The sequence below is a fragment of the Neopelma chrysocephalum genome, unplaced genomic scaffold (assembly GCF_003984885.1).
Source record: "Neopelma chrysocephalum unplaced genomic scaffold, ASM398488v2 Primary Assembly neopelma1_94, whole genome shotgun sequence".
In the NCBI taxonomy this organism is placed as follows: Eukaryota; Metazoa; Chordata; class Aves; order Passeriformes; family Pipridae; genus Neopelma; species Neopelma chrysocephalum.
Window position 1 is genome coordinate 3388272 of NW_020897756.1, and position 19217 is coordinate 3407488.

Here is a 19217-nt window from a genome sequence, read left to right on the forward strand (position 1 = left end):
ATGGTATCTGTGTGCTTTACCAACAAAAAAATCATCCTAAAGGGATTGAAATGAAACAATCCCGATCACTTTTTTTTCACTTTGCAGTCCAAACTCCGCACTGATCAAAAAGCAACCACAGAAAGCAAAATGATTCTGCACAGGTAGCAAAGTCCTTCCATATTTACCTGATCTGAGTGAGCTCACTTCCTTTGTCCAGGAAAAATTATACAATATCACCTGATTTTTAAATTTCAGAAATCAGAATTCACATTTTAAAATTCTACATTACTCTTCTCATTGATCAAAAAACAGTTTTCTTTTAAAACACTATAAAATGAAAATAAAGTTGTTCTGCGTCTTCAAACCTACTAAAAAACTGCATCTCCTGAAGGAGGGCGAGATCAAAGCTTTCTGATGGGCATTTCCAGAGCTTAGAAACCCCATAACCCATCTTCAGGCTTCCTAACTTGAAGTTAAATCAGCTTGTAGAGAGTCCCCTGCCTTGATTTGTACACTGGTAATAGTTTTAAAGGCAATATTTTTTTTAAGAAGCTCCAAACCCAGAGAAATATGGTGTGTAGCAAATACGGCTTTTAAAGGGAAATCATGTCCATTGTCTAACTGGGAAGGTCAGAGTCTCCTGGACCATTAAAGCTCCAGGGATGACAAGACAGCCAGGTCCCAGGAGCATTCCATCGCCTTTCCAATACAGGAGAATTAGTACATGACTTCAGCAAACAGCTAAAAGCAAACAAGTGTTTAAATGTCAAACAGTAACCACAGCTGCTTAAAAAAAAAATAAAAAAATCCAACTCCAAAACCTCAGAATATCGCAAATGAGAGCCTAACTCAGGATAATTGCCGTCTGGTTTAACATTTGAAAGCTGTGCCACCTGCATCCCAGACTCCTGTTATTTTCAGGGGAGACATCTCATTTAGGCAGGGAAAAAGAACAACGGGGTGATAGTCACCACAGTTAAACTCGACTGGGCTCAGGGGCTTTAAATGCCAGTAACAACTGCTGGGATGAAAAAGAGTAAGCGCTGAAATCAGGGTTTAATGGGTGTCTTAAGTGTTTTAAGATTTCTGCCATCACTTAAGGCGACAGGGCAACGCACAAGCCTGTACCTGCAGGGAGAGGGATCCTCCACAAGCAGCAGGAATATTCCATTTCACTCCTTCCTGCCACGCTTTACCCTCAACAAGAACAGCAGATGAGCCACGGGAAAATAAAGCAAATTTACACCAGAGCCAGGTTGCAAAGTACTGCAGGATAAATACAAAGTCATCACAGGAATGACATGGAATCGTGCTGTAGTTACAACAGTGGGAAAGGCAGACCTGGCACAGTCATCAAGGGCAACTTCATTTAACACCTTGTTACTTCTCGGTTTGTCTGCATTGATTTTACCCAGGGGAAAAAAAAGGCATTTTTAGGAAAAAAACCAAAACCAGCTGTCAACTTGTTTTTCCTAGAGAAGCAACCGCTCTTGCAGTACAAAGTATTTACTTATTCATTCCTAAACAGAATTGGCTACAGGGAAATGATTTAAGCCTCAGTGAACCAGCAAACATTGTTTGTGATCTTTTTCGCTGCGCTGTCCAACCCTTTCGTGTTTATTCAGCTCCTGATACTTTCTGCTTATCTGCTGCTATTTTTTAGAGGCTCCTGCTGCGGTTTGTTAAACAGCCTGGAACTGGGTTACTGCTGGAATCAGCAGGGTCTTTCCCTCACTGATTCCACAGGCTCATGGAGCCGAATCTGCCAATTCACTCGGGTCACAAAGTTGACACTTTTTCTATTTGTAAGTGAAACTCAGAAATGCCTGAAGGAACCCACACACGCCAGACATTTGTCTGTGCCTTCACTCTCATGATTCCATCTACATTCAACACGTTTTTCTACAAAATTAAACCGAGTCAAACAGATCTCACTCCAGAGGTTGATTTAACAAGTTATCTGCACGCTGCCAGTGAGGATATACCAGAGAGCAGGGAAGGGAGATTGCAGAAACCATTGCCCTGATTCAGCACATGGCACCAATTTCAGTCACCTAACGGATTAAATCCCATTTATCTAGAACTCCCAAATCATTTATTGTCCCAACCTCTGAGCTGGAACAAATTCTAATCCTGCTTTTAGAATTAAAACCTAAACCAAATAAATAATAGCAAAAAGAGTAGGGGAAAAAAATCCTTCTAAATTCTAATTGATAATTCTTAATCTTTTTAAGTTGCTACTGCAGAATAAGGGCAGAGGAGGATAACTAAAAATATTGGTAATTACTTAGTCACAGAAACTGTGTTTCTGCTAAGAGACAGAGATGGGTTTGGGCTCACCTGGAGGCTCTGGACTTTTAGTCAAGGTTTCCCCGGTTCTGCTCCAACAGCAGAGGATTGCTGGAGCATCCCATAGTTTTCTTTTAGTCTGTTTTCCTATGTGGGAGTGCCCACTCTCATCTCGATGTCTAGAACTAGGAAACACAGAGACTGAGCCTCCTGCACGGGCAAAGCCTGTGTGTGGTGTCCCTTCGGAAATACAGGTGGCATTAAAATGAAACTCTCGTGCTCTTTACCTGTGTAAGTAAAGAAAGATTTGACATATAAACAATAAGCATCTGGACAAGCTAATAAGCAGAATGTCTCTTAAAACTAGCACCAAAAATCCATGAAATATCCCTCCACTTCAGAAGAACACACAGATTGGATACACTGGGAGTACTGAGCCACATCACAGGTAGTTTCCTGTAGATACGAGATGTGTGACGTTTAAATGTAAGAGTAAGAAGTACAGCTGTCAGAAGTATAAATATACTTTGCATCAAAGCTCAAATAGCTTTAAAAATTTTCCTGCATATCCTATCATGCCTGTTCTCTGACTCTGCAGCTTCTCCTTTTTAAAATTTCTCTGCTAAAACTTAAGCCAAGTTTTTTAACTGGAGAGATCCAGCTGCATTTACAGTCATATAAAGGGAGTGTTCCCTCAAATGTGCATCACTCTATAATCCTGGATTTCAAGGTAAACATCTGTTTCTTCACACACCTGTGAGCAGATCCTCTGTTGCCTCTAGCACAGATCCCTGCAGCCGTGGCAGCAAAGAAATAAAGGAACCAGGATCATCCCAGCAGGTGGGCTGCTGCCCTACCAGAGATCCAGCAGCCAAAACAGATTATAAAGTCTGTTTTTTCTCATTTAATTTGTGGGGGACTGAGCTAGACAAGGCAGCAACGTGAGGAAACAGGCAGAACCTGCAGCATCCCACAGTCCCTTTGTGAACTGCTGTAAATCACTGTTGGTTTATGTTTCCTGGAGCTGAAAACATGAGAGCACAGGTGCCAACGGGGCTCTGGTCCACAGCACCCCACAGGACAGGACTGCTCCCGACTACATTCCTCTCTGCTGAACACTTGAAGCCTTTAGAACACCTTTTAATCTAAAGCACAGGGGTCACAGGGTAAATGGTTGCACTCGCTACAAAACACAGGAGACAAATCTACTTCCCCATGAAAGAAAAACAAATTCACCACTGAAGAATTCCTCGTGGTGTATTTATCCCAATCTCTCAGCACACAAATGCTTCCGGTGACTGGAGGCAGATTGGTAAGAGATACAAACTGTCAGGGAACGGTGAAAGGCAATTAGTAAATCACTATCTCTTTTGTAATCACTGATGAAATTTCCACTTTTTTTTAAATCCCCTACTGCTCACTCGCCCAAACAAGCAAGACATCACCTTGAAAATGAATGCAATTAATTATATTAGCAGAAGCTTTTAAAGCAGAATGGCTTCTCATTTACATTCCTGGCAGAAATTCAATAAGATTGCACTACTGTAAAGGTTGATTGAACTGCTGCCGCTGCAGTTAGACCAGTATCCTGAAAAAAATAATAATTTTGATGTTCATTATGAGATTTTTTTATAGCAAAGTACTTTAAACTGTTAATATTCCGAAAAAAAAGAAAAGTGAAAAGACTGGAAAATGTGTGTTAACTGTGTGTTACCTGAAGTTGAAATCCTTTCCTTCCCTTCTGCAGCAATATCTCTGCTTACTTTTAACTAAACAAAAATTAGCTGAATTATTTTACATGCCTGATTACTGAAGATGTTATCCAAACCCACAGCATTCACCTGAACACTTGCCCTCTGTTAGCACAGCCATAGCTGTGTTGGCATGAGAGGGTTGCAGAGCTTATTATTTGTGTGCAGGGATTTCTTGATTTCACCTCGATACTGGTTTACAAGAGGGCAGCTCAGCACTGTTGTGCTGCCTCAACACCACCAGCTAAAAACAACAAACCCAACAGAAATTGTTATTCTGGCCTGGAAAACAGAGTTTTTGCAGCAAACTTTCAATTAGAGACAATAAATGAAGGCAGTGATTAGGCACGTGTTTGTGGAAGGCATAATTGGGCTGTGAAAGCATTATTAGTTACAGGCATGTAAATAAGCAAGGGAAAAAAGCAGATTTGTGGTTGGATCACAGGTTGGAGGGCGAGGTAATGACAGGAAAATACATTTCATTGCAAATTGGGCACACATTCAACAGGCCCATGAGCATCCTGCTGCAGAAGGACACCTGGACCAGGGGGCACAAGAGGCTCAGCTGTGGTCCAAGAACCCTCAGACTACAAGGAGATATCCACAGTCAACCAACTTCCAGGAATAAGTGCATGAAAACTGAATGAAAACACTGAATTTACTGCCCCAAACTCACTTATTAAACAAGGAATGGACTTCAAGGTTCACAGAATCACAGAATGGTTTGGGTTGGAAGGGACCTTAAAGATCATCTTGTTCCAACTCCCTGCCATGGGCAAGGACACCTTCCACTAGGCCAAGTTGCTCCAAGCCTTGTCCAACCTTAATTTTGATAGGTTTTATCACTTTTTCTAAATTCAAGCAGAATACACACAGAAAATACATAGAACAGTACACCAAATTCTGCACAGGCTGTTGCAGTGCATCTTACAACCCCGGTGCACAATTCTCAGATTTCCTATCCAACCTCAGTTTAAGATGGCTTTAAATATAATTATCATAAAGTGAGATAATGCTTATTGCCTTTGCTCTTGGAATAATGAAAAAGTCTTCAGGAAAAGCAGGTGGGAAGATTAAGCCTGATACCTCATGAGCTAAAAAAATAAATAAAAAGGCAAGCATAGGGTTGTAGGGTGACTAAAAAAACCCTACTGTTGGTCACATTCCTTTAATTAACAGTAGTAATGGAGAATCATTAGGCTGCCTGCAATTAGAGCAAGGAGTAAAGTTGAGATAGAAGTGTCAGTGTTTTCTCTTTTTCCACAAAATAGGGAGACCGAGTGGAGTCTTTATAAAGGACTTGATACAAAGCTTGATTTTTAAGATGGAAGGTATGAACTCTTTATTTCACAGGAAGGATGCTGGTGATTCATCTACTTCTTAAATGTTTTCTCAGATGAATGGAAAAAGAAATCTAAAGAGAAAGCTGATAGAATAAGAGAGCCAAAATACTCACATTACCTGACTTGGAAAGGCTCTCAGAGCAGTGCCTGGATCGAAATGAGAATTTCTAGAGAGTTCATACTTGTCTTTGAGCCAATACTGACATTTTAGCCAAATGTTTAGATCTCTTTTGCTTAGAGAGATGCCTGAGGGGGCTAAGTCCAACCCAGACCCTGCAGGCACGTGGTGCATCCAGTTTAGCCAGGCCAGACTAGCAGTGAAGTTGTAGGCAGGACCAGTGCTTGCTCACAAGTGATGATAAAGTCAGTCATTTGACTTAAACCACATGCATGAAGCCATTATATCATCTTTAAGATGATATAATGAAGCGAAAGTTAAGTTTTTTGTCCTATCAGAGAGCAAATCTGCAAAAAACCAGTGTGCAGACAGAACCTCTGGAATGCAGGGAGTGAGACTAAAGTTACCACCTTCAGTTACTTGGTTTTATTTTCCTGAAGACAGGAGTGTGTCAGCCTGGGACAACACTGCATGGAAGATGATCAAGGCATGTAAAGAGACAGGGCAGACTGCTAATTAGCTTGATGAGCTCATCAGCATGAAAAGCTAAGCTGATATCACAACAAAACTCCGATTTTTTTCCAAAGTATGTATGACTTTTAAATTGTTGTACATGACTAAAACACACTACACCTTGTAATACAACCCTACAGACTTATGGGAAGCCAGATCTCACACTGGGGGTGCCCAGCAGGGATGGAAGCAGAGGTGGCAGCTCCAGTTTGGGAAGGTTTGGGGGGGTCTGAGGCATTGCCTACTGTAAAAGTGATAGACATGAAAACACAGCCCATCAACCTGTTGGCAAACCTACTCCACCTAGAAGCTACACTTTTAACAATACAAGTCCACCTCAGAGGATTAGTTTAAGAGCCCTAAATGACAGTGGATTTGGGGTTTGAGGGAGTTTGACACTGTCTAGAGGAATATCTGTACGACCACTGAAGCTCTGAGGTGCTTCCACACCTTGTTTGTTAGAAGTGCAAATACTTGGGGAGAAAAAGGCTTTCTCTTCAAACACAAGATTGAAGCACACACTTTTCCCTCTTCTAATAAATAAACTGCTTGAATACATTATGCCTAAAGTTCAAAAAAGAAATCCAAACAGCAGCAGCACTGGGAGGCTGTGGGTTTGGCCTGATTTGTGAAATCACAGTCCACCCTGCCCAAACACTGAAGCATCAGGGACACAAAGCCCTATGTGGAACAGCTCCTTATTTTCCAGTGAGTTATGGCTCATTTGGAGCAGCACACTAATTAATACAATCAGAGGCAAAGTTTCAGAACTCTCCCAACAGCACACATTAGCATATCCTGCCGAGAGACTTGATAAAGTTCAAAGCTTATCTTGTAGCCTGCACACTCCGGGTTTGCTCAGAGCAGCAGCTGGCCAAGTGATCTCCCTCCTTCTCAAAGAGCAAAATTAAATTAGATTAGATCATCCTCTCTCCCTTGTAGAATTAAGATCGTGCTATGAAAACAAGCAAATTAGCTTTTGCAATCCTGTTTCTCACTTAAAGGCTACAAGGCTGAGAAATGCTTTCTGTACCGAATTCAGCTGAGCTCTAAGGGGGTGCCTGGGCTGTTTTCCTGGCAAGCTGAAGGGAAAAGTTTTACAGATCTGGCTCTCCCTGGGTTTGATGCTGTGACTGACAGATCCTGAGGGATGAGGCTAAAAAAGGGAACAAAATAGAAAAGTAACAAACACACAGTTTTGACAAAAGCCACGCAGAAACCACAGGATCACAGAATGGTTTGGGCTGGAAGGGGCATTAAAGACCATCTCAATCCACCCCCTGCCATGGGCAGGGACACCTTCCACTAGACCAAGTTGCTCCAATCCCCTTCCAACCTGGCCTTGAAGGTGTGATAAGAGCCATAGTAGTGAGATTTGAAAGCTTCTTGGTTTGTTACTACGTAAAAACACCATGGAGTAAGAGAAAAACTTAGTTCCTAACTTAGTGAGATTAGGAACATGAATGTTGCATGAGAAGAAAAGCTCAGAGCACAAGAGAACAGAAGGAAAAATACAGGGACAGGGATTTTTCAGATCTGAAAGTTGGACTGAAAAACAACAAATGTTTATGGATGGAGGATGAAGAGTTTTAGTTCAGATCAGGGATGCCAGATGCCATAGAAAAATCAAACAAATACACAACAGTGAACTAAGTTCAAAGGGGGCCATGCAAATGAGATCCTAGATTTCAACTGTAGTTTCTAAAGCTGATTCACTGCACACCAAGCTGTGAGGTCAGTTGGCACAGACACACTTAAGCTGATAAAAACATGTCCCCATTAAGTTACCATGCTGCAGCAATCAGACACACTCCAGAAAACCATCCCATGCAATCTGTTCTAGATGAACAGCTAATGAGAACTAAGCTAAACCACTTTTTTTTCTGGTTATGATTCCTCCTTTGAATATTCCCATAACTATACTGGAAGCAACTTAAACCTATAAAACTGAAAGGGGGAAACACATTCGTCTGCTGCGGACAGATGGAGTAGTAAAACTGGCCATGAGAAAGCACAGCAATATCCCTGGTAGATCTTCACTCAGTCACCCCAGACTGCATCAAAATTAGCAAGAAGTTAATTTAGCTTATAGTTTGTTTGGTTTTTTAATACCTTGATGATATCCTATTAGGCTGGAGGTGATGGAGGAGGTGATTTGGGTTTTACTGCCAAATTTCTTCACAGCTTGATCTTCACAACCAGATTATAAGATGAAGGTGGTAAAGAAATACAAAAAAGGTCTCGTATACATGGAAAACAAGAGGGATGGAGTGAAAGGAAGCTTTTGGAGTGTTATGTTTTCATGTGGTATCTGAATGATAAGTCTATGGAGCAAACTGAGTCCTGAGGAGGCTTCACTAACAGTTATCCAGTCACAGTGATAAACACGTCACTTAAAGCTTTACTAACTTGGATATTAGAGATGTGTTATAGAAGTAAATTAAAAATTGGAAGTGCTGCATAAACTTTCAGTAAATAAAACATTTGCTCTGAAGCATCTTAAAATTAATCAGAAACAGCTCTGCAGTTTCATGGCTCTGAGGACAGCAGGGCACTCACTGCCTCCAAGTTAGTTCTTCCACTCCTGCTGCTGTGTGTGCCAGGGCTGGGTAAAACATCCTGATTCTGCCAACTACCCATAAATAGATGGTATTTTCAAAGATCAAAGGGATGTGGTCACATCTTCAGTGTTAAGGATTATTTTGTTTCAAAAGAATTTGATGAACCAAGAAGACACCCGTGATGGAAGTCTCCTTTTCTGCTTCCCTTACAGCAACCCTTCTGATCAACACTAACATTTCCTTCGTGTTTGCACTGTAAGTAAATCCAAAGTAGAAGACCAGGACAGAAAAGTTTGCACCATTAGAAAGATAAACCCTCTCTATGGTGACAGTGAAGGATCTTGGTCCATCCGTGCAAGGCTTACCCAAAGTACCCAGGGTGAGTGCTGCCAGTAAGGGCTTGACACCTCTCTGTATTTATAGGCATTTTGCTAATAAAAAGTCAAGCATTTCTCAAGGTGAAAAGTGCTTGTGTTATGGCCTGAAACGTCTCAATTTCCTGTGAATTCCCTGTGACTTGGCTGGTGCCATTTTTCCTGCAGCTGTTCCCTCAATTGAGAGTTCACGTCACGAAACATGACAGGGAGAAAAAGAGCCCATGAGAATTCAGTGAATACAGCTTTTCATTTGAAAAGATCCTCAAACACATACAATTGCTTTCTTTTGCTTAATTTTCAACATTCATGAGCATAATTGCATTTATTTTTCTAGTCAATACAGAAAACAAGTGGTAATTTGTAATATTACAACTTTACATCTCAAAGGAATACAAGCACAACAGTTCCCACTCCCTTCTAAAAGAGGTGAATGACACAGAGGAGGTTGGACTGCCTGTGCAGGAGATGCTTACAATATTTTTCCCCATGGGAATATATTAATATTGTTGCTATCAACTTCCCTTTGTACGTGTATAAATGACTTTTGGAAAACAGACCTCAACGCCAGCATTTTTCATGTGCCAAATTCCATGCACTAAATATCTAATGCAGGCAATAACAAATGCTAATATTTCCTAAGCGTGAAAAATGAACTCTCTTTTCCCCACAAATTCTCAAAAGCAACAGTTCTCACTGGAACCAGTGATCAGAGGTTGTTATTACCATTCCATCAAACAATCTGTATCCTCCTAATTAAATAGCAAAGCATCTGAAAATCTGCTTATTGTGAGTCTGCATCCTGTTTATTTTGAAGCTGGTGGAAAGATTTCCAGTTATTTCACTATGCATTCAACAGGGCCTATGGTAAAGGAACTGCATTAGTTAAATAATTCTTAGCACTGGAATCTTAGATACTCAACCACAGCTTTGTATTCAGATGCTGGAAGTGGTGTGATGGTTTGTGACAGGAGTTTAAAAAAAAAAAAAGGAAAAAAGTAAGAAAGAAGATGAGACTTCACTGGGAAAAAGAAGACAAATGGGAAAAAAAAAAAAGAATGCATTAACCAGACAATGCACTGCAGCCCGCAGTCCTTTTAAGAAATTACATCTAGTTCCTACTGGATTTAAGGGATTTCAGGAGAATTCCACTGACTCCATGTTAAACAACCTCAAAAAAGCTGAAAATTCACATGGACAGAGTTACCAAGGCTCTGCTATTAAAGCTCACAAGGGCTGAGCAACAACCTCAACAACACTTATTGCCTTTCCTGCGTCCTGCCCACCCTCTGCTTGGAATCCTTATTTAATGCCTCAGTTGCTTTTGTGGATCAGTTCTGAGGAGCAATTTTGTCCATGATTTACCCAATATTTCCTTCTGTAAATCCTTCTCTGTCAGCATTTCACTGTTCATCCATGACCTTTTCCCTCCCTTTTTCAAACCTGGCCTGTCCTAAATTTGGCCATCTGCCCCACGCAGGTTCACAGGTCATTTTTCTCTTAGAACTTCTTTCCTACTAGGCTTGTCCATCTCTACCCTGCTAAGCAACCCTCCAGGATAAAGAAAAAAATACCCAATGGAGAGCAGGGCCACAGTCCAAGAAAAAAAAAATCAGAATTCTGTATACATCAAAATTCACTCCTGAAAAGTTGTGACAAATGCCTGAGCTCTCACTAGACCTTCAGTATTCCCCAATCCTGTCAATTCCTTCAACATCACTTGAATCTGAATTTATCTATTCCTTCTGAAACTTTTGTTCCTACTTTAGTCACTGCTTTTCCTCTATTCCTTAATATCCACTAACTTCACATTTATCAATTTCAGTATTCTATCTTTGCTAGAAGGATGTTCCCCATCCCTCATTCTACCTATGCACCTTGTTTACTCCTGCAACCATATTTATTTCAACAGAACTTAAATTAAAATTCATCTACTTGGAAGAAGTCTCTCTTCCTTCTATTTCCCAGCTCATGAAGCTTTTTCCACTGCTGTGGCTGAACAATTCCCTAACTTGGCCCTCAAACAAAAACCAGGTTTAACACACTTGGCATCCGGACAGCACGTCCTAACAGAGCTCCAAATAACACATTATGAAAAATAAAGGTTGTGTGTAAGATGCTGAGAGGCATCAGCTCCTGCTGGAGCCAAGAGGTGCTGAAAAAAATTAATGTTTCAGCGCTGAAACCATGGAAAACCAAGTACAGCAGCAGGTTCCTTGTCCTTCCTCCCTGTGTGGTGCTGAGGGACGTTACAGCAGCGCTTTAAAAGCGCCATGGCCTCACTAATGGTGATAATGGGAAGGTCCTGACAGCCACAAACAGCTCTGTTTCTGGCAGCTCTCACAGAAAAGGGGTCAGGGACAGGCTGACAACACTTCAAATGTACCTTTAACACATCGAGGTGCAGGAACTACACGTGCTCCCAACAGGCAGCAATCCCTTCAGGGTCATCACCACACTGCCTACAACTCATTCCATCAGAGTCCTTTGATGCCGTGTCTTTGTACCCTGTGAGCTCAGAAAAGGCTGCACCTCCTTGCTAAGCTTGATTTCAGGACCCAAACACCACCCACACCGAAGTGGAGGGATGCTCCTGATGACTTTTCACAATCAGCACATGAGGAGAAATTCTCTCTCACCTTTGCAGTGTGAATGACACAGTATTAAAACCTGAGATGTAATTTCCTTTCAGCAGAAGGCCTCCAGAGAGGGAAATGTTCTTAATTAAATCAACTCTTGCATCTTCAGTCACAGAATAAAAGCTAAGTAGTTAGCTAAGTGTGAGATACTTCATTTACAGGTCTGCAATTTTCCATGTGCTCAGGTCAAACAGTCCCTCACTGTTTCTCTTCCACCCAAAACTAGTGCACCCAATCCCAAAAGAAAGGCTTTACTTGGTGTTAGAGCACAGAAACACAACAGAGCAAGTATTTGGTAAGAACTGCTCTTAAAATAAGTTGTTACCTTTCTGAAATCAATTCTGTGAAAAAGATGCAACTGCTCAAGGTCTTCATTGATGACTTTCCCTGCCCAAAAAAGTAAAATTGTCTACACGTGCAGGTAGGATTTAGTTACTGACAGCCCAGACCTGGTATGAGACAGGCAAAAAATCTGGGTGACAACACATTCCCTGAGGGACAGTTAAACCCTGTGCTGGGCTTTACAGAATGATTTATAGGAATGGCTCAGGGTCTGGAGAGAGCAAAACAGAGCAATTCAAGGCTGTAGTGCAGAAAAAGTTCCCTCTAGTTGCTTGCAAGGTTACATTCCTCCCAAAGCTATATTCATAAATAGGTCAAAACAGCACACTTTTCCTGGAAATCTAAACATTGGCACGTACATCCACTAAAATAAATCCAACAACTAAGCAATCAACCTCCCCCAAAAAACTCAGGTTAGCATAAAATAGGGATGAAATTCTGGAAATGGGGAAGAATTATTTACAGCTCGAAGAAAGAATCCTGGAACACAGACATGAAGCTGCAGAGTAAATAGCAAAATAAAAACACATCGGGGAAACTTTCCAGAGAGCTCTTTCTGTTTAGACCTTCACATCTGAGAAGTGACTTGGAGCTCATTAACAAGCCCCAGACTAATCTATTTACTTGTATGGAAGTGAAAAGAGTGGAGAGAAACATATTTGACTCATTCTTAGTAATTTCCCCTGCATAAAATATTTTTTGGAGGGAAAAAAAAACACAGACAGCTGAGCCAAAACTCTTTCTCCCTCTCAGACAAAATTGGATGGTGATTCATCATATACACAGATGAATTTTAATGTATTCCTTTAACAAGTTTCTTTGTGTATTTTTTTGCAAGCGAGAATTAATACACTCAGACACGGGGAAATGGTAATTTTATGGCATCGTCTTCCAGATTTACAAATGTTGAGTCTAACTCCTGTTGGCACTCACTCAGCAGCAGGAACAAAGCCAAGTGTCTGCCCCATGCACAGAGGGTCTCTGGCCTTTGTAGAGGTCAACACTAACTCCACAGCTCCAGAACAAAATGAAAGGATCCTGCCCATCCAGTGTGGGCACTGATGGACAGTTATTACCTTCCTGAAGGAAAGCTGCTGTATAATTATTCATTCCTGCTGTAACTCCATGGTGCCACTCACGAAAAGGGGAAGGTGACACAGCAAAGCATTTGGCCCATTAGACTCACATAAAACTTCCCTCAGTTCAGTGGAGCCCAAGTAGGATTTAGCCATCTGGAATTCACAGACACATCCTGCCTGGGATGTTTGCCTGCTAAATGAGCACCACTAATGATGATGATCCTTCTGTTCTTCCAGTGAGAAGCTCAGAGATTCCTCCAGTTACTGGGACAAAGGAACACACCAGCTTAGATGTGGGAAGAGTCCCCATCCCTTATCTCTGCTGCAGGAGGAAAGAAAATAACTGCTCTGATTTCTCATGAGGTGGTGTCCTGGGTTCAAGGGAAGTGATGAGGTGCACACACTGAAAGCTCTTGGGCTGAGTTCACTGGGATATGGGATGCAGACTCCACAAGGCAGCACTCGGACACAGCTGTGCCTGGAACCTGCCAACTGTTATCTCAAAACATCCACCAGGCAGGTGGGGGGTTACACTGGACATTAGGAAAAATTTCCTCACTGGAAGGGTGGTCTGGCATTGGAACAGCTGCCCAGGACAGAGGTGGAATCACCATCCCTGGAAGTGTTTAAAAGATATGTGGATGTGGCACTTGGGGACATGGGTTAGTGGTGGGCCTGGCAGTGCTGGGTTAATGGTTGGACTTGATCTTAGAGTTTTTTTCCAATTTTATTGATTCTATGAATGACAAAAATGAATCCATTTCTATCACAAAACCACCTTTCATCAATAACAGATTTGGCTGCTCTTTGCAGAAAATTTATGGAATAAGGATGCAAAGAAGGCAGTTTGCACTTGCTAAATAACAATACAAGTGTTGGCATTCTGAACACCATTACTTGTTCCAAACATTTTGCTTATCCCTAAATTCTTAATAGCTACACTTCTATTTTCTAGACAAACAGAGCGTCTACTTAGAGAGCAATTCAGCAAGAAACAGAAGTGATATGAAGGATCTACATATATATGCACACACACATACAATTTTATTGTACTTCTATGAAGGAAAAGCAGCATTTGCAGTGCCAATTTCCATACGTGAAAGGAAGGGACCCATCAGGCAGATGGGGCCAGACCTTCAGCCTCTGTGCTGATTGTTTACCTCCTCACTTGGAAAACGGGAAACTTCACAAAAGTAAATTTGGGATTAACAATAAGCCTAACAGCAAAAAATGCAGCTGTGCAAATGCACAGGACACAGTGCCTTTGTATCCAGATAGAATTGTATTTAATACAATTAAAGTAATTGCTTCAGTCTAGTCAGCCCTGGCTAAATCTCCACTGCAGTTAATTAGCAAATGATGGTAAAATACGTTGAACATTAAATGTTAAATACTTTCATTATTAATATTATTCTTGCAACTGATGCAAGAGTAGCCAGGTCCAGGTTCTTTGGAATGCTGTGGTAATATGCAAAATAAAACCAGTGCTTTGGCCTGGCTGGTTTACACACAACACATTTCCTTGTACTAACCCAGAATCTGCCCCCCAAAAAACCCACAGAAGAGCTCAAGTCCTGCTTTCACAGAATGGTTTGGGGTGGAAGGGACCTTAAAATCACCTCATCCCACCCCCTGCCATGGGCAGGGACACCTCCCACTAGCCCAGGTTGCTCCAAGCCCCATCCAACCTGGCCTTGGACACTTCCAGGGATTCAGGGGCAGCCACAGCTTCCCTGGGCAACCTGTGCCAGGGCCTCCCCACCCTCACAGGGAAGAGTTTTACCACCAAGGAAATAATTTCTGTGATCCCACACAAACCAAAGGGCCACATCCATCTCACAACATCTAACAGCAGCACATAAAGACTGAACATTTACAGAAAAAGGGGAATGAGAATGGCAAGACGAAAATAAAGGTGGGCGGGAGAAATGCACTTGCTGTACTTTGAACTTCTAGAACAAAATTAGTCTTGTGCCTTGCCCTTGGAACACAATTTCAGACAAATACCCCCAAAAAAAATAAAGTAATGATTGAAGGCATAGGGAAGGAAACAGGATGCTGAATGGAGAAAGGTTAAAAGGACTGGGTCACATTTAGTCCTGCAAAATAAAGATTTAACTGCACAGAACTACATAAGGGAGGTTATAAGAGAGCAACAACTGATGGTTCTCCCTAGCCAAAAATGGGAGAAAAAATTATGAGATGAAGCCATAGAAAGGAAAATGAAGGACTGAGAACCTTTATAATTCAAAGAGTGGAACAAGCAGCTCAAAGCTGTGGAATACTCATCACTGAGGGTATTCAGGCTTAAGTAAACACCCATCTGTTAAAGAATATTTTGTTACAATCACTGCTGCTATTGTGCAAGGAGGTGGAACCAGAGTCCCACCGAAGTCTGGGGGTTGGATACCTACAATTCCCGTCTTTCACGTTTTGAAACATTTATTCAGAACAACAAACATCTGGTTCTTAATCCCTCAATTAACAGTGTTTCCAGCCCTAAGGAATTAATCATAGAATTCATGGGAAACAGTTTATTTGCTGGCAACGGAGTAAAACAAATTGCCTACAAACTTCTACATTGCTAATGGAGCAGTTTAATTGCCTCTTTTTTTTTTTTGACATTTCAATTAAAAAAATAAAGACTAGAAAGACATCCCTGGGCAGAGACCTTTGCAGCAGAGTGTCAGCAGAGAATTACACAGCTCTAGGGACTCGGGCTCTCACTCACAGCACTGACCTCCTTTGAAGAGCACTCAGAGATCCAGCGATGAAAAGCACAGTAAAAAGTGCTAGATGGCATCATTAGTATTCAGGAGGACACAGTTCTGTGGCTTGGTTGAATTTAAAGGGATCTCCTGGCACTTTGGAAAGCCAAAATGTTTTCCAGAGGGAAGAGCTGACCAGGGTGGGGGCTGGTTTTGCTTTTTGACATCTCCCAGCAGACTGACTTAGTATCATTGAACCAGCTTAATGCCTGCTCCTTTTTTGGTTTTACCATTTCCACAAGGTAGCATTTTAATCTATTTCCAGCTACAAAAACAAGGCAGTATTTAAAATACCATCCCAACAAAGAATATCTACACAACTGTCCGTGTCTCCACAGAATGTGCTGAGTTGGAAGGGACCCACAAGGATCACAGAGTCCAACTCTTAGCCCTGCACAGGACCATCCCCAAGAGTCACAACATCATCCAAGCCCTCCTGGAGCTCTGGCAGCCTTGGGGCTGTGCCCACTGCCCTGGGGAGCCTGGTCAGTGCCCAACCAGCCTCTGGGGGAAGAATCTCTTTGTAACATCCAACCTGACCCTGCCCTGACACAGCTCCAGCCATTCCCTGGGTGCTGTCCCTGGTCCCCACAGAGCAGAGATCAGTCCCTGCCCCTCCTCTGTCCCTGCCCAGGCAGCTGGAACTGCAGTGAGGTCTCCCCTCAGTCTCCTCCAGCTGAACACACCAAGTGCCCTCAGCCACTCCTCACACAGCTTCCCTCAAGGCCCTTCCCCATCTTCACTGCCCTCCTTTGGGTACTAAGAGCTTAATATCTCCTGCAGAGATCAAACTGCCCCAATATTGCAGGAGAGGCCACCCCAGGGCAGAGCAGAGCGGGACAATCCCCTCCCTGATGCCCCAGGACAGGACTGTCCCTCCTGGCTGCCTGGGCACTGCTGACTTGTGGCCAACTGGCCATGGACCAGAACCCTCAGGGCCCTTTCCTAGCAGTGTTTTCCACCATCTCATTCCCACTCTGTCTGTACATCCAGGGTCGACCCATCCCAGGGGTGGAATCCAGCACTTCCCCTGGTTGAGTTTCCCATGGCTGGGGATTGCCCAGTGCTCTCACTTGTTGAGGTCTCCCTGTCCTCCATGGAGCCAACAGCTCCTCCCAGTTTTTCTCAGAACCCTGTTGGCACTCCTGCCACAACTCTCAGTGCCAGGGAGCTTTCCTGCCTATGGCTGCCCACCAAGGCTTGTTCCATGAGCCCCTCTTTGATACCACCTCAAACCCTGCTGCTCTCAGCTGCTGTGGAGAAATTATGTGCCATGGAAAGTCCATCCTCACATGTTCCAGCCCTCTAGCCTTAAAGATTTCCCTGCCTGTAAGAGCAGAACGTGCTGTTCATCAGTTTATTCACCTGGCTTTGTCCCTGGATGAATTTTAAAGTAAACAACTTTTATTCTCAGCAAACAGGTGTTCAAAGAGTAACCAACACAAACAATGTGCATTACGGGTCTGTCCAGCAAGAGACTCTCAATAACAGCTCTGAACGTCTCCACAAGCTTCAGGGAGTCTAATAGGCCACTGTAATTTACTTCGAGGTTGGCAGCATTTGGACAGCTCCTGAAAACATGTTTTTTGTTACTAGACCCTTCTGTACCCATTTGCCACGGCCAATCTTTTCACACCTACTGATTTTGCCTTTTGTTCTCTGTGAATAGTCCTGAGACATCAATCAGTAACAGGAGGAACTGACTCATTTCCCCTCATGGTCCTTAAAGTATCTTTAGATAACATCTCCTTATCAGCACGTTCCAATTTGATGGCTGTTTTACCTTTGCATCTTCCCTTAATAAAGCTTTCTGTGTTTTTTATTTGATGTCTAACCTTTATTAAAATTGCGGCTGCTCTAACGTCTTTAGATATTTATTAGTGACATCAGTTATAATGGACAGGGGAAAAACACAAAACCATCTATTTATTTAGTTTTGGAGAAATAATTTTGAAAGCCTTGTTTAAAAAAATTACATTTTAGTGTTTTGGGGTTAGCTTTATGTCGGATTTTTTTTGTCTTGTGTGTGTATGGGTTGTTTGTTTAAGGTTGGCTTGTTGTTTGGGTTTTTTTTCCATCATGCCATTCCAGCCTGTTTTTTGTCTATTATTGTTTAGATTCCAATCTCTATGAGTCTGTTGATCTCTCCATAGTTCCAGTGCACTTCAGATTACAATACACCTTCATATGGAGGAAAGGAAGGGTTTATCTTAGCATTTAGAGTTGACCAAATATTGAACTCATCCAGACCAAGCCATATAAACCTTCCCATTTATTCCAGATTCCTAATTGCATCTAAACTCTCTATGTTCCTATTCCTTCAGATCACTCTGGAATCAGTTAATTCCCAGACCTGTAGTTTGGTCTTTAGCAGGGACAAGGAACAGAACACAACAGGGTGGAAGTTGAGGAACCACAGAGATAAAACTGCCATCATTAAAAACACAACATCCAGAATCACAAAATAAATTCTTACAGACAAGACTAAAACCCTGTAACTTTCCTAATGAACTCCTTTGGGAATGCCACAGCCAAATCAAGTGGTGCCAGGTGTCACACACTTTGAAGTCTCCTGTTCTGGAGAAGTTCCAGTAATAAAACAATTTAAAAACCACAGAACTTAAACAATCTTTCAAGTGCTGGAGAAAGCCCAGCTGGGCTGATGTCTTATGTGCTTGTTTTCTCCTGACAACAAGCACCCAGGGCTGGAGACTGGGCTGGCTGTCAGTGCTTCCAGGGAGCTCTTGTCACATCAGCTCAGCACAGTGTCCTTGCCAGGCAGCCAGCAATTACAAGTCTCTTATCCCAATAATTACAGGCATAAGAATACCTCTGGAGCAACATTATATTCCAGTTCTGCCATGTAGCTCATGCTCTCGCTGTGGAATGCACTAACCAGAACAAATACTTCTTTTTTAGGTGTGAAATCAAAGTCTTAACTGGCTGGTGAGGTCTGTTTGTCACCGTGGGCCTCAAAAAGGCTTGTGCTGCTATTTTAGGTGGCAACCAACAGAGACAAACTAGGTTTTTGAGAAAACTTTAGTGTGTTTTCTTAAACCAAGTTCTTTCTCAGTGTGAACAAAGCATTCCAGAACACTTAATTATTAAGGCTGGAGAATTCATTCCCACGTACAACATAATGGTAACTTCCAATGAGTAACAAAACTTGGAAATTATCATCAGCTCTTCAAAGAATATTTCAAATATCACATGGAAGACCATGATATTCTTAATATATATTAACAAATTAGGAATTCTGATAACTCGCTGCTGGAAATGTTTTTCTTGCATATGAAAATTCCCCTGTCTGAAATCCCAGCCTAATGAAGCACAAGCTACAACAACTTATTCTCTAGAAATTTTCTTGTCTTTCTCAGAACTAGAATTAAAGCAATCAGTTAAGAGCTAAATGGTAACTGGAAGGTCCAATACTTCCAGACATTTCAAAGCTTCACTTT

The 19217-nt window shown here is 42.0% G+C and overlaps 1 protein-coding gene across 13 annotated transcripts in view; it reads right to left on the reverse strand.

The window, feature by feature from the left end:
* PTPRT (protein tyrosine phosphatase, receptor type T) overlaps positions 1-19217 on the reverse strand; it is a 443814-nt gene that overhangs the window by 304349 nt on the left and 120248 nt on the right. The window lies entirely within an intron of this gene.